This window comes from Plectropomus leopardus, chromosome 1 (genome assembly GCF_026936395.1).
Source record: "Plectropomus leopardus strain MGB_pleo_1.0 chromosome 1, ASM2693639v1, whole genome shotgun sequence".
NCBI classification, from domain to species: domain Eukaryota; kingdom Metazoa; phylum Chordata; class Actinopteri; order Perciformes; family Serranidae; genus Plectropomus; species Plectropomus leopardus.
In genome coordinates, this window is record NC_142176.1 from 35,345,334 (window position 1) to 35,361,327 (window position 15,994).

Below are 15,994 nucleotides of genomic sequence, written 5' to 3' on the forward strand. Positions count from 1 at the left end.
TACAGTCCCTTAAGTGTAAAGAGCAACAGGCTCTACTGATAGTGACTGCAAACTGTGGAGACACACTTTTTGGTGATACTCTTGATCTGTACAAATGCTCCTCTACAGAGAGGTCAGAGGTCATTGTCAGCTGGCATAGCAGCAGCCCTGCAGCTGATAGAAATTCTGTATCTCTTGAAACTTGAATCTGGGCCTTTAGTGGTCTGCAATCACTATCAAGAGATCTTTAAGTGCGTGCACATTTTAGATTCCATTCAAACACTACAGCAAGTGTAATGTCCTTACAGTAGTGGACTGCAATGGCATAATAGTTATCCTAGCTGGAATGAGCTCTTCTTTCCCGTAAGCAGAATGGCACATCCCTGCAATAGCTATATGTCCTGTCAAAGTGTCCTTTAGTGAGACATCGGCCCTGTTTACACCTGGTATTAACATGCATCTTTGGTATTCTGATCATACACATCAACAGGGCTAACTGTTGGTATCACACAGCTAACTTTACCTTATGTTTATTAACAGGGTTAATAACAGAGTTGAGCCCTTTTGGTGTCGGTGTGAGTTTGTTGGGACCATTCAAAAGCTCCAGCTGTGTTAGCTCATGCTATCGGATTACCCAAGACACATGTTAATACCAGGTGTAAACAGGGCCATCAACTCTCTGTACCTGATATTCCATCCCAAGTCATTCTGAATGAGCATATCAGCAAAAATGGCTAAAATATTCCTCCCCTCTTGGAACATGAAGGAAGGACTGGTGGTTCATTTTGTTGGGCGTGGTGGATGAGTACAGAGGTGATAATGGATGTGTCTGAGTGGCACCGACTGCTGAAGATAGATAATCATAGCTCTCCTGCACCACATATCATTCCTGTGGTTTACATACAGAAAATATACAGAGTGTGGAGGACTGCCACTGAGAGAACAGCATTTACAGCTGGATGATGTGGTGGACTGATGCCAGACTCTTCCCAAATGATAGTATATTATATAACATAATTGCTTTTAATATATGGATGTAATGCTTAGGCCTTGAGAGGCCTTCAGCACTTGCTGTCTGCAGTCACACTCTGCCAAAAACATCTTTATGGAGTTTGTTTTTACTGGTGTTTACAGTGTCCTGGTATTATGAGAAAGTGAAAGGCTTGATGCACCCAAATGCACAGCAAGGCACTAAATTTCCAGAATGTGTTGTGTCATGGACATTATGTAACGAGTACATTTACTTTTACATTTACTCTTTTGATATCAGGTACTTTAGCTAGTTGGGACTGTTCAGTCAGCTGATAGTTCTTGTGGTTAAAGAAAAATAAAGGAGGGAGAGGTAGAAAGAGTCAAGCTTGCACGGATCAAGCAGGTGTGAGGGCTTGACTGGTCTGTGTTCGGACTTCAATAAAGTTATGAGGAAAATCCTGTTTTATTCATTCTCACAGACCCATGTTGCTGACAATACATTTGATTTCTTAGGCAATTGTAGATTACTTGAGTATTTTCAGAATTAACTGATAAATTGTTCTGTCTATAAAACATCAACATTTCAGAAAAATGTCTGTCACAATTTCCTTAACCCCAAGGTGCCATCTTTGCATTTTGCTTGTAGCTTGTTTTGTCAGATTAACAGTCAAAAAACAGGTATTTTATTATCAAGAAAAGATGGATTTAGATGTATTATCTGTAACATTATTACCCTGCTCATATTAATATAAAAGTAATAATGATCCAGTGATATAATATATGACGTTGCACTATATTACGCTGACAGGCGCTATTCTTTAAGTGCTACATACTTTACTTTGAATACTTAAAGCTTCTGTATGTGACATTCGGAGCATTAATATAGAAGAAAGCTACTATTTTCTATGTAAAGATATAGTGGAGTAAAGGCATCTTAAGCAGAGAATGAGGTCATGCTAACTCTGTGTGTTTTGTAATCTTATTTTCTCTTTGATTTGTTGTGGTTAGCCAGTCCTGCTGCACGTGCATGTTAGTGCTAGCTCATCTACCCCTTTGCACCGTGTAGTTACCACCAGTATTGCGTCAATGCAGAAGCATAGCGCCCTCCCTCTGGTTCCTCCCTTGTTAACACCATTAGCTCCATCAGCACTGTTGCCATTGTTTTGCACTATTCATGGAGTTAGCACTGTTAACAGCCAGTCAATGGCTCAGCCAACTCCATTTTAAGAACCATGTGAAGAAAACTCATAATCTAAATATCGCCCTGAGTCCCTTTTAAGTACATTTTTAAGCTTATTCATTTGTACTTTTTAAGTTAAAAATCTACATCCATCCAACACTAGCAGTGAGAAGGAATGAATGAATGTGCACTTTTGACCCCTTTGCACTGGTTGCTTTAGTTCACCAGCTGTGACCAAACAGTGTTTTCTCCCTGTGTTACACAAAATATTTTTAAGATTTGATCCTTGACCCCCAGGTTGGATACCATTACCCTACAAGACCTTCCTGTCATCAATTTGATACAGTAAAACATAAATAAAATTTGTTATCTAAGGCAGTATGCAGTAGTACTTATCATTTGAGCCAACTAAGTCGTACTTACATTTCCCTTTTAATGCATATTAAAGTTTCACTATTTCCAATACAATGAACTTTATGTAGATGACTATTCTGGAGCAGTTGTCTGGAAATAATATTGCATGCTACTTATGTGCAATCTGTTACAATTGTTTGCTTACTACAGCCCCCCCCCCCCACTAGGGGACATGGTACGGCCTGCTATGGGACATCATTATAGAGAGTAGATGTCTTGCATAGAGGCAAAGCTCTCTAATCCGAAGGCCAGATAATTCTAGTGCAAAGAGGATTAGCTCCACCCCAGCAGAGCCATTGGCTAAATTTAGCCCCCACTCTCTGTCTTCACCAGTCTCTATTTAACCCCTCCTCCAAGCCCCGCCCTTGACTGCTTTTACCCATCCGTCCAGACACACTGTCCACCAATCACATGATGCAGTTCACCATAACACCATCATGACATTTTTGGACTGCTCCAACTGAATAATCCAGCATTTAGTCCCAACATTCAGGTCCTGGATCTAGTTATTATTAATGATAAAGTATGAAGTCACATCTTGATGTGATCATGTGAGGTGTCCTGAAAGAGGAAGTTAGTGATGGGCTGCTAACATGCCCAACGTCTCTGCCCTTCATCTGCAGAGCTTCGTCCTTTGGTGAACACATTGGTATTACGGTTGATGATGGCTGCAAGGCCGGCCTCAGGAGGAGGGGCCTGGCCCGCACAATCCCTGCAATGGCAAGTGAGCTGGATCGCAGAGTCATCTCATCTCAACAACCAGGAAATTAATAGCATCCTGGGGGAGGATTCTGTGAAAAAATGATAAAGCCCACTCCGTGGGTCCCTTTTCTCAATGGTTAAACTTGAATTTTGTACATGTGAGGGTCATGTAAATGTCAGAACTGACATCCTCGCAATTAGCTGCATGTTTGAGCAGGCATTGACAGCACAGTCAGTGAAAGGGAATTATGTTACTTTCTCCTCTTTTCTTGTCTAACATGAACACTTTATAAATGTTGGTTTTGTTTTCTTTCTGTCAGATGCTTCTAAAATATTGTTTATTAGCCCCTCAGGGTTTCAGTGTCACCTGCTCATGTTTCAGTTCTCTTTTCTTTCCTTCTTTAAGTGCCTCATCTTCTGTGTGTGGGCACAAAATAACTTTAAGCTAACAAGGCAGAGGAGAGACACAGAAAACAAAACCCTGCTGGTACAATTACCGCTACAGTTCTGTGCTACTTTTTCTTCTCTGACTGGGCCTTAATTGAGTCTGTGTCACATTTTTTAGGGTGGATGTTGCTTTTTAAAACAGTTGTAGAGCATTATGGCAGATCTCAGGGCCTGGGCAAGTCCTGGAACTTTCCTGGTGGGTTTGTTGTGGATCATTTTTACCCATTTTGCATGGGATAAAGAGTTAAAAAACCATTGCTGTCTCTGATATGATTGATACTGCGAAATATAATCCAAATGCGTATGTGATTAACTTTATGACTGCATTCTCTCCTCTCCCATCCTGTGTGAATAGGAGTTTATGCAATATATTTTATAACACTAGACTGATGTATTTACACAGAAATATTCAGATGGATGGAATCCAAGATTATGTGTCAGCAACAATAAGTCAGGCCCTCTCTGTTTATGTACCCAACTGTTTTCTCTCTGGAGGAGCTACATCGTCACTCCTCCTGTTTGCTCCTAATTAAAGAGGAGAGATCTGAGGGAGTTAATCTTCTGGGCTTTAGTGAATGGAGGTGGATCTTGGAGGTGGGTCCAACCTCCCCAAATCCCTCTCATTTGGTTGGACACGCCAGCTCGTTTAGGTCACCTGACCTGGCATGCATCCAGGTCTGCATGTGTAGACACATAAAGAACAGGCATTAGGACATGTAGACATAGACACAGGGGTGGTAAACTTTGACCTAAACACAGGCGTTGTGAGGCGAAAAGACAACTGTATGAACACAATTCAATCATGGTTTTGTTATATTGAAAATCATTTGAACACTCCATGCTGTTAGGTCTGAAATGTGATTTTGCCACGTGCGTGCGCGCGCGCACACACACACACATACACACACACGCACACACACACAGAGTTTGTGTGACAGTGATTTGTATTGTGGTGTGTTTAGACTCCACAAAGACAGTAAATCCCAGCTGATGGGATCAACTGGATTTACTGACCTGCAGCATCACAGACACTGACATCTTGTGGACATGACAGGGACTGAAATGATTCATGAATGCTTTTACTGTAATTACAAAAAGATTGATTTATCTCATTATCACATATTGATCATTTCTAACCACCAGCAGTAAAAGTACGCCACTGTCTCTTCCTAGAAATGTTTCTACTTCATGTTTTAACCATCAGCTTTATAATGAATGTTTGTTTTTTGGCTCAATATAACACAGTTTTTCAGCAAATAGTATGCTAATAGAAGCTTAAAGCGACACCGTGCCTCCCCTTGATGCACACTTAGAGCACACTTAGAGCAAATAGCAATGTTTTGATTAGAATGATATTCTAATACTCAATTCAATAGGCTTCTAATCATGATTTCCTGCAATTAATAAGAGTTCATATGGTAAACATGTTAAATATCTGTCTTAAAGGAATGCTTCACATCCATGAACATTTGTATATCAATTACTCACCCGATGTTACCTTGACTTTCTTAAAGAAAACTTTGTTTTTATATGCCTCCATTGTGAATGAAGAATCCAAAAACTGAAAAATTCTTGAGGGAAATAAGATTTGAATGAATCTTTCTTATTGTCAATTAATCCCATGAAGAGACTAAAACCCAAGATGTCTCTTGTTACTTCCCTTGTTTGTTTGTGGCACGAAAGCTCATTGGTTTGTACGAAGAAGAAAATCACAAATGTGTTGTTTAAGTGCAGGAGTAAATTGTGCATATGCTGGGGACTGTTTTCACCAGCAGATTATTACATATTTGGTGCTCTCATGAGTATTTCTGGAGGCAGCAGGGTGGATTGCCTCAAAATAAATGTTCATATTTATTGTAATCAAGGACTCATTTCACCCAGTGCAACAGTATGAGACATTTCTGGTTTGTTTTATAGTTTTTGGAAAGCAATGTGGGTCTATGGCAGATATGAATAAGCTATGTTAGTCTTTTGTTTCACAGGAAATACTTGTTATAGAATCAAACTCATAGTTGGTTTTGGTATTTTCGTGGAATTTGTCATCTTTTTAAAAAATAGATTATTAGCAGATTTAGCCTTTAACAGGTGTCTGAGATGCTGGAATGGCAGTGTTGGATGTTACTGGCTGAATGACAGCAGCATGACTGGTGTACTGTTATCTGTGCAATTACACCACACAGTATTCAGATAATTCTGAGGTACATTTTGATGCTCTGAGACATTCTTACAAGTCGAGATGGGAAAAAAACGAGGATCTGCAGGAAAATCACACATCCAGAGTCAATTTAAAGCTGACAGTTACAGAGGATCTGTGTGAAATACCCTGTGAATTGTTTTACCTGTAGGGTTAGCATGTAAAAAGCCCTGCTAAAACAAATGGTGGGTGGCAGTTGAGTGAACTGTGTTGCCAAGAAAACAGACAGCTTCAACCACGGGGAAGCTTTCAGAAATCTTTTTGGTTTTTATGTTGTCAGAACTTTTTATTCTTAACATATGTCAACTTTGCCAAAATAACAATGATGAAAAACTTTAAAGTAAAAACAGTCAGAGCATATTGCTTTGTGATCTTTTTATACAGTATATATACAAGTCAAAAATTTACACAGAATTATTTTTTTTTTTTTATTTTGGCCTTGACACATTTCTCAAATATATGGTCTCAAATTACTAAAAGCTGCACTAATCAATAATTTTGCATAAACAATTAATCAAATGACAATGTGTTATCAGAGGGTTCACTCACAGTGATGCACCCAGAGAGAATTATCAACCAACTTCAGTTTACGACAGCTTGACAGAGCATTTTAGCATATTTTGGCTGTTTTAGTTTTACATCCTGCAACTTTACTGTTTCAGTTCAGTCTCTTCACTCTCATCGGCTTTGTTTCCAGCCCCCGCAAACAGCTGTTTTTTCAGCCAAAAACATGATATCACACTGTAGCTGTACATGCTCAAAATTAAATGGCAGATTGGCAAAGTTAGCAACAAGCTGGTTGACACAATGATGAACTGCAAAGCTAAAGGGCTGGATATTTCCCTCATCATTTAGTGGCGAGCAAAGGGAGATGAAAGAAGAGTGCGGCTTAACCTTTGACAGGTGGGCAGAAATACGATTCAAAAAAATGTTGTCTTTATTGTTTATCCATGCCATTGGGAAACAGCTTGTTAGATGCAGCAAAACAATTGGTTATATATTTTTTTGTTTGGCCCCCCAATTGTGGGAATGCCCAAGATAGTCCAATATTTATTATTCATTTATATTATTGAACCTTTATTTAACCAAGAAGTCCCTTGAAATACCAGTCTCTTTTTGGAAGGGCCAGCCAAGATAACACATTATTACAAGGTCACAAAAATGATAAAATAGAGCATGTAAAAAAATAGACAAGAAACTATTTGTTAATTACAAGATGATAATCATAGTAAACTAGAATTACCAACGCATGGTTGTATGTCTCTACAAATCAACCAACTTGCACTTACAGTTTACACCCACGTCTGCCAGATTAGTGTCACCAATTCAATGTCTGACCAAATGTCTTCCCTTCTGTTCCTGAGTTATGACATTAATGATGGCCAGAAAAGTGATTTTGTAGAGCATTGTAATTCCACAGTGAAGCTGACCTTTGACCTTTTGGATATAATGTCATCACTTCATCGTTTTATCCTATTAGACATCTGTGTGAATTTTTTTTCAATTAGCACATGACTTCTCAAGTTATGGCCAAAAACATGTTTCCTGAGGCCACAATGACCTTTGAGTCTCAAGACATTCTTGAGATATCACATACTTGAGAATAGGACGGAAGGACAACCACAAATCATAATGCTTCCAGCCACAGCTAGTGCCAATGCAGGATCATAAAACTAATGTTTGTTTTACAGGAATATATTAACCTAGTTCATTCTTGACCTTTGAAACAACAGTAGGCAAAACAATCTCACCTTAAGAGATCTGATGGGGATCTTGTGACAAAGCAATGAGATTGTTTTGTCAGCAAGGTCAAAATTAAACATTAAATCTCAAATTTAAAGCCGATGGGCAAAAAGTCCTGTTCTCAGAAATAGAGGAAACGAACTCCATATGTTGATGAAGATCATATAATACGAGAGAAAGCCCCAGAGCAAGGACTTTGGAAGGTAAAATTATTTTGCCAATCATTATTGAGGTGTCAGGTATGGGCATTGGTTTGAAATAAACTGAACTGTCATGCAAAACTTAAGTGTGAAATCCAAACAGCAGACTGATTGCAAACTGGCCAGTATGTGGTGTATGGGCCTCTTAACTCACAGTTTATCGACAAATGTTACATATTTTCGATACTAAAGTTCAAACTTTCAAGCATTTCCCATGTGTTGCCATTTTTTCCTGCAAAACTTTCCCAGCGCAGCTTGAAGAAAACCAACAAAATCCTCCCAGCCCAGACTGAGTGAGTGGAAATGTGGACCGTACTGCCGAGTGTAAGAAGCTTTCCACTGAATTGTAAGACAGTGTGTGTAGCACTCTGAAGGCACTTCAGCCAAATGATATGCCTCTCGCTCCTTCTCTCTGTCTCCCTCCTCCCTTCTCTTGCAACTAGTGTGTTTTTGTCTCTCTATCCAAGTGTTTACTCTGGCTGGGTTTTTTTTTTCTTCTGTGCTATCTCTTCCATCCTCTTCCATCCAAGTCCTCCAACTTACAAAACCTCCTTTTACTGCTGCACAAAGGCAGCTATGTACTTCTTTGTGTCGTGCTTGTTTCCCCGTCTCGCTTGTGTTCTGGCAGTCTCGCAGACCGCCCCGCTTCAACATTCCCCCCACGTCCCTCCACTCCTCCTCCAGACTGCAATAATGTGTCTAAGTGCAGCTCAGCATGGCGGTGAATGGAGACTCTTTTCAATACCACCTGCCATTTATCTAACCCTCGACTGGTTACAGGTGGAGGATAGACACAAAGCTACGAGCACAGATGCTTGTAACGGGAGGAAGACCCGGGCTGCCTGCTGGGCCTCCGAAACAACCTTTCTGTGGTTCAATTTCACATACAGTGATGGAACGCGTACACCTGGTGTGTTTCCAACACCGTGTGCACGTGTTTGGCAAGGTGTCAGATTCATAGAGTGCAGAAAGTTGAGGTTTAGACAGTAATACAGTTGGCTGCACAGTAGGTCTTTGTAGCTACTACAGGATGTAAAGACAAGTTCCAGTCAAAATCATGACATCACTTTTGAAAGACAACAAAACTCGAAGTTTAGCATTTTGTACTCGTCTAGGCATAAAAAAACTTTTCATAAATCAATTTCATTTTTGTGTTTGCACAATAATGAAAAATTAATAACCGCTGTTCCTCAAATGTGCAGTAATTTCATTTTAGAATTAAAAAAAATTCTAATATTTGTTTTTTTACTTCTCTGTCTGTCAGGCTTAGTGTAAGTCTCTGTGTTCTATCTGCTGCAGCTGAGGATTTATTGTGTTTTTCTCTTTCTGGCAACAGGCACTTATTTGGAAAAAGCCAGCAGACGATGGTGTGATTCATTAGTAATGCTTTTGTCACAGTTATGACCCATAACAGCAGATAAGCAATGCTGAGAGTGTGAGAGACAGACTTAAACCTAGAGCCTGAGTTGAGAACTAACATTCAGAAATCTGTCTGGCTCTTATAGGTCAGTCTGCTCCTACAGACGTCAGTGTGTACTCCTCGTTAGCTCACAAAATGATTAAAACACAGTTGATGAAATCTTTTAGGATCTAGAGTTATCAAGACTCCGTCTGTTTCATGAAAAAAAAAAACTTCCTCCTTTCCTGCCCCTGGGGCCATTATAACATTATTAGGAGTGATTTCATCTGTAAGTGTGGGCTCACATGTGTGCAAGGCTCAGCTGAAAACCGCTTTTTTTTTCATAGCCACATAATAAAATCTCTGTTCTATTCATGTCACTCAAAAGATGCCAGTCAGATGAGTTGGCGTTCTAGAAAGGGTGGATTTTAAACACATCTCTGTCTTATTTTGTTATTACTTTCAGTATGTGATGTTATTTAAAAGCTCTGATGAATATGATTGATTTCTGAAATTAACAACACACATTTTTTCTGTCAACTAAAGCGAGGGAGTGAAAGCTCCTTTTCAGCACTGCCATTGTTGCACTCACACATACAATTATGCACAGAAACCTAATGAAAAATAAGGTTGTTCTAAACAGGGCATCCTGTATATGTTACTGTGTATAGAACAAACAGACAAGGGTTTGCAGTTAATTTCCGCGGGTTGACACATGTTGAGTTGAACACATTTCACACTAATGGGCTGCTGGAGAATAAAGGCATTTGAATGCTCATACATCTAGTAGATCACTTTATAGCGAAATTTAATTAATTAATTTAATTTTTCCAAAACAATCTGCCTCATGGCTTGCACCATTAGTCACAATCTATGTTGCAAATGCTTCAAGAGAGTTTCTGTGCCCTTACTTTACATCCCCTTCATTCAGAGATCATTGCAGAAGGTCTTCTGAACCAGCAGAGGGCAGTTCAAACCACAAGAGATTTTTTTTACCTCCTGGGCCTAAAGGGTGATAAACTGTATGCAGTCATGATGAGACAGCAGTGAAACCTCTGTATAGAGGGTTACACACATGCGAATTGCACCACTGGACAATCCAAATATCTGTGATTCATACTTTAATGATGGTTGGTTGATGTGAGCACTTGGCCCAAAATATAGACCAAGGAAGAAAAAAGAAAGAAAGAAAGAAAAAGTATGTCGGATCAGTGACCTTAACGTACAGCATGACACACAATTGCTATGGCATTTCACATGATATTCACACATAGTATCCGTATTGAACTTAGTGACCTTACAGTTAATGCATTTTCTAGTATCACTGTAGCTTCAGCAGGATGTGATATATGGTTGCTGTTTCAGAGGAGTAGATGTCAGTTACAGCTTTGGAGAAAGCACAGAGCTGTTGGAAACATCAAAGTGGTGCCAGAGTTAGTCTGAACTGCACATCATGGTGATTATAGTTCAATAAAACTACAACTAACAGTGAACACACTGTGTAATAACACTGTAGTCATACTTCTTCTGAATTTATTTATTTATTACTGGAAACATGGTGAGATGTCATGGTCAATTGCAGCCACAGCAGTTAGTTGCTACATCATGTGGGGCTTTGAGCCTTGACTTCACAATAAAAGCTAAGTGAGCTGGTAAGAGGTCTACGCTACTCTGAGCCTGCCTGTGTAACATGAAATCTTACAGGATTCAGCGCGCGCCCACACACACACACACGCACACACACACACGCAGACACACATACACACACACGCAGACACACATACACACACACACACGCAGACACACACACACACACACACACACACACACACACACACACCAACAAACTAACAATATAAATAATATATGCTCCAAAATGACACTAAAATTGCCTACACAGCTGTCAGGTTCATTGGGTTGCAGTCTGTAAGCACTTTGCTTAAATGATTCTTGGTAACATTAACAATCAATTCATTGATTAGTTGTGATTTTAGAGAGAACAACTTAAAAACTTTATACCAAATAATACCAAATGTATATATTGTTCTACTTTGTGTTTTTTAAATATTCTCTGAACCCCAAAACCCCCTGGTGACATGTTTTCTTTAAAAAATCTCCAAAATCACTCCATTTATCATAGCCAGAAGCCGAAAAATGTGTTTTTTTAGTGTGAGGGCAGGGTCATAAATTTTCCCCCAGTCCCCTCAGGGAGGCTCAAGGAAAAATATTTATAGTTCCAGAGAGGGTCATGATAAAAAAGTCATGCCCTAGACACTTCTACTCTGATATATAAAGTACAGTTTCTAACTCAATATGAGTCGTCAGTGAGCTTCAAGGGGACAGTAGAACTTGTTCGACGTTACTTCTTTTATTGTGAAAAACACACACAGGAGGTTAATAAAATGTTTCTAGCTTCACTCTGCCACGGAAGAGCGACCACGAGACACGAACTACAACAGTCACAAAAGTAAAACCTTATCTTAAGGTGTTTACGTATATATACTTTTTTAAACCACAGAGGTGAGTTTGTCCACACTCACGTCTGAAAATGTACTTCCTGTAGTCTGAGAGTGAACTCCAAGAGGAAACCCAATGCAAATAAGGCTTATAATAGCCTAGCCCTCGTGCAGACTCCTCCCACTGAGTTGTCCTGGGAAACACTAACAACTGTAAGAAAGTGGACTCTGTCGTCCTGTTTCTGAACGGGAGACTTTGGTGGGAGACCCACACCGCCGCTCATCCATTTCACTTTACAGAACAAACTTTGTTTTGAAAGGACATTTCGGCCCAGCTTCAAAACACTGCGGGTCCATCCATCAGGAGGAATATTATGTGTCCAAAAACTGCTGCTGCTCCCCCTTCACACTGAGCCTCATCTGCCTGAGGTAAGACGAGTCATTTATAAAGTACGCCGTGTTAAACCGTACACGAATGTGTTACTTTGTGTCTTTCAGCCGGCGTTTTATATTGAGAGAAATAGTTTAATGGCTGCTGGCCGCTCGGTTATTAACTTGTTGCCTGGTAGCCATGACATCCTCACACAGAGCCTGTAGGGCCGATGTGGGAACTTCTCACGTTTCTGCGAACTCAGCGACAGCGAGGACGAACTCAGTTGGCCCATAGAAATGTAAAACGATACCATACAAAAGCGACAAAAGTATTAATATATGTTTTATGCAAGCCACATTAGTTAAAAGTAAAGTATGCTAGCATGACTAGAAACTCCCCTCTTTAGCATTTAAGTTGTTAAGGCCGTTGAAGGAGTGGCCTGTTATTGTTTTAGGCATTTAAAAAAGCATTTAGCATGGTTACATTTGGCATGAAAAAAGCAACTTAAATAAAAATAATAGCCTACTACGAGCAGAAGACCTTACTATTGATTTGTCCCCATAGGTTACCAGAGTACATGTTTCACATCATCACACGTGATGTTGAGTCACCCTTTATGGTGATAAAGTCAAACTTGTCAAATCACTCTCTGAAACATAAGACTCAATGATTGCTTTACATCATTATAAAGTACAAAATAACAAGCTCTATGTATGTTATGAAATCCTTTTTTATAATTATCGATACATGACAAATGCAAATGCATATATAAATATATCTATCTATCTATCTATCTATCTATATATATATATGTATATATATATATATATATATGTTGTCCAGTTTGGAATAATTACCAATAACTAAGATCATTAGAAAGTCAGTGAGTCAGTGACTGGTAGCGCAGACACACCTCTTTTTTTCTCTTTTAGGTTTAACACACATTCAAAAAAGAATAAAACAGAAAATACATACTGCATTACAAAACAGTAAATAAGAGGATGCAAGGGTGACACTATAATACCACACAACATACATTAAATTTCATACTTGTATACAAGCTTTCTCAACTAGATGCAGGCTACTATTTTAGAAGTGTACAGACAGTGTCCCAGTGGTCTTTCAGGCCCTTATCAAAGTCTTTTAACAGGCAGGCTGCTCGTTCCATGTTATTTCTCCAGTCGTGAATCCCTAGAGAAGCAGGCTGTTTTACACTCCTTCCAGTTTAAAAGATTTAGTCTTGTAGTAGATAGGCAACCCAACATCCATCGGCAGTCGACAGTGACTCCAACATTATTGTCTAGTTTCAGGCCCAGCAAGCATGCAGTTTGGGACTAACTGGGAAATTAATATTGGAAAAAGTTGGACATAAGACATGTCACTTTTAACCAGAGTATTTTAACAGCTGGACAGTCCCAGAGGAAGTGGATTAATGGACCTGAATAACTGGTTGCCAACTGTGCCAGCATAAATCTTGTGTTTTTTTACACAGATTGTGCAACAGGGCCACTTTGAAGTCCCAGCTTTATGCCTCCTTTGCATTTTTACACAGATTCAAATGTTCGTGGCATCATTCTGCTCCAGTGTGTGATTATAGACAACATGCCGGCATCGCAGAATCAAAAGAGGTGTGACGGGTGTGACATGTAACCAGCATTAGCCTCAATTATGACATACAACATACACAGTGGCAGCACCTAATGAACAATAACAATGGCATAACATGGCAATAACAACCATTTCCTGTCCTTGATATTTGACAGCTGATCTTGTCCTCTGCTCGGAGGGTAAGCAACTCCAGAATCTGATTGTTTTTCCTATTCATGGACATTTATGCCTGCCGTTCTTTTTCTTTGAGTAAGCTAACTACCACTAGCGGCGTTTTAAATCTGCTGTGGTGGGTCACACACATTGTCCAAACGTCATACCCGTCCTATCCACCTGTTCTGTCATGCCGGCTGTCCTGTTTATGGAGACACTGTTTCGATGCTGTTGCTACCTCTGATGTTGGCTTAAAGGCGGACGTACCTTAAATCCAGAATGGTGAGAAGGCAGAATGGTGCAATATATGTGAAAGTAGCTCTTGACATTTGTCCTCCACCTTGGATAATGCAACAATGGATACATGCTATTCACATAATCTTATATTATATATTTCTAAATCTCAAACATTAGAAGAGCTCAAATTTGACCTCCAAATTGTGTTCAACTATGAAGCTGTCAAGGATAAGTTCAGGTTATGCTGCCAACCCAGCTGGACAAAAATATGCATTAGTGTTACTTTCTTTAAAGCTGATCCCACTGTGAGCATGAGGCAGATACAGCTCCCACTTTACATTTCTTCTTTAAAACAGAAGATGGTTGAGCGTATGTTAAAAACTAAGAGACCAAAATGATTTTTTGAGTTGTTAAATGGTAAGATTTTTTTCAACAAAGACCTGTCCAACTGTTGTAATGCCAACTCTCTGCCATGTTTTTAAGTATTTCCTCCAACTGAAAGAATGGGGTTATACCAGATTGGGCAGGATGTAAGGGAAAACCTCAGCACAATCACACCTCAGATCTCTATGTGGCTATTTCTTCTTCATCAAGAAAGATCAATTGCCCAAGCTTTATGTTCCATGCTTGTGGGAGGAACTGCACTAAAGGAAAACAGTAGCCTACTAATTCATTTATACTCGCTTGACCTCACCCACTCAAACACTGTTCAAAGGACCAGGCGCATAAACATGGCCGCCCTCTGGTTTCCCATAGTAACACACCCATAGGTTCGCTCAGAAGTAGCATCGTGGAGCATATCTTCATGTCCAGGATAATTTTTTGGGCCTTATCCCACTCAGTGCAGGAAACTGCTCCAGTGAAGATGCTCAGGAGCCAGTTTAAATTGAGAAGCTGGTTTTCTTAACCATTTGAAATCTGAGCTTTATTTCATACAAAAACATGGTAAGAAGGCAATGAGCAGGTTGAGAAGAGATCATTAAAAACATTTGCAATAAATTGGTAAAAAGTACAAAAAATACATGAAAAATTGAACAAAAAAGGAAAAGAAAAAGGAATGTAAAAAACAAACAAACAAGGAAAATAATTGAAAAAAAGAATAAATAAAAAAATAATAATACTTATGTAGTAACATTTTCAATAATGATTACAATAATCATAAATATAGCTTTCTGGGCCTTTTCCCCATATTTTCTAAATATATGAATTTCTTGAAATTTGCAGGATATTTCTTGCCAAGTTGCTTCTTGGCTTTTTTCCATGCTTTTTAAAGAAATAAAACCAATTAACTAAGGGTTCAAAGGCATAAATACTTGTGAAAAGTGTCTGAGCACAGCACAAGAAAAGTGATGTTGATCCAGCTTTCGAAGGGTTAAAAAGGATGGTCAGAAACGTGAGGGAGTGCTGACTATAAAATCCAACATGTTACATCATTCTAGTGTCTTTCAAAATGATTTTAGTCTTAAAATTAATATTAATCTCATAAGTGATTGCATGCTTTACGATGTCTTAAAACCCACACTAACACCCATAATAATAATATTTTGTCACACTCATTTTTATGAGATTATACTCAGTTGTAACTTGAGAAAAGCACAACATGAAGGAGCAGCTGGAAGAATTTGAGCATCTAGAACCTGTTTTATTACCTCGTACCTATAATGAGAGATATTAGAATGACCGGACACAGTTGCTGTCACTCCAGCATACTGAAGTGCTATGACTCTGGTAGTCACTGGTTTTGACTTCTCAAACATTGCAGAGCCTTCTTACAGTCAGTGTTGACTCACTATATCTGACTCTGTTGTCTAGCGGCCAGCCTCGTCATCTGCCTTTTTCTGTGTCTCCATGTGGATGCCTTCCACTGTGGGACTGGCCTGTAAATCTGAGTCCCTGCCTTTTGAATGTAGGCCAAGTATTCACCATCCTCACGTGAT

General features: G+C 39.3%; 1 protein-coding gene across 7 annotated transcripts in view; it reads left to right on the forward strand.

The window, feature by feature from the left end:
- Positions 1-11,698: 11,698 nt before the first annotated feature.
- akap13a (A-kinase anchoring protein 13a) overlaps positions 11,699-15,994 on the forward strand; it is a 147,965-nt gene continuing 143,669 nt past the window's right edge. The window contains exon 1 of one of the 7 annotated variants that reach the window (XM_088080670.1): positions 11,699-12,115. The gene's annotated coding sequence lies outside the window, so the exon portion shown is untranslated. The remainder of the gene's footprint in view (positions 12,116-15,994) is intronic. The other 6 variants (XM_088080668.1, XM_088080658.1, XM_088080656.1 and 3 more) reach the window with 6 other exon arrangements.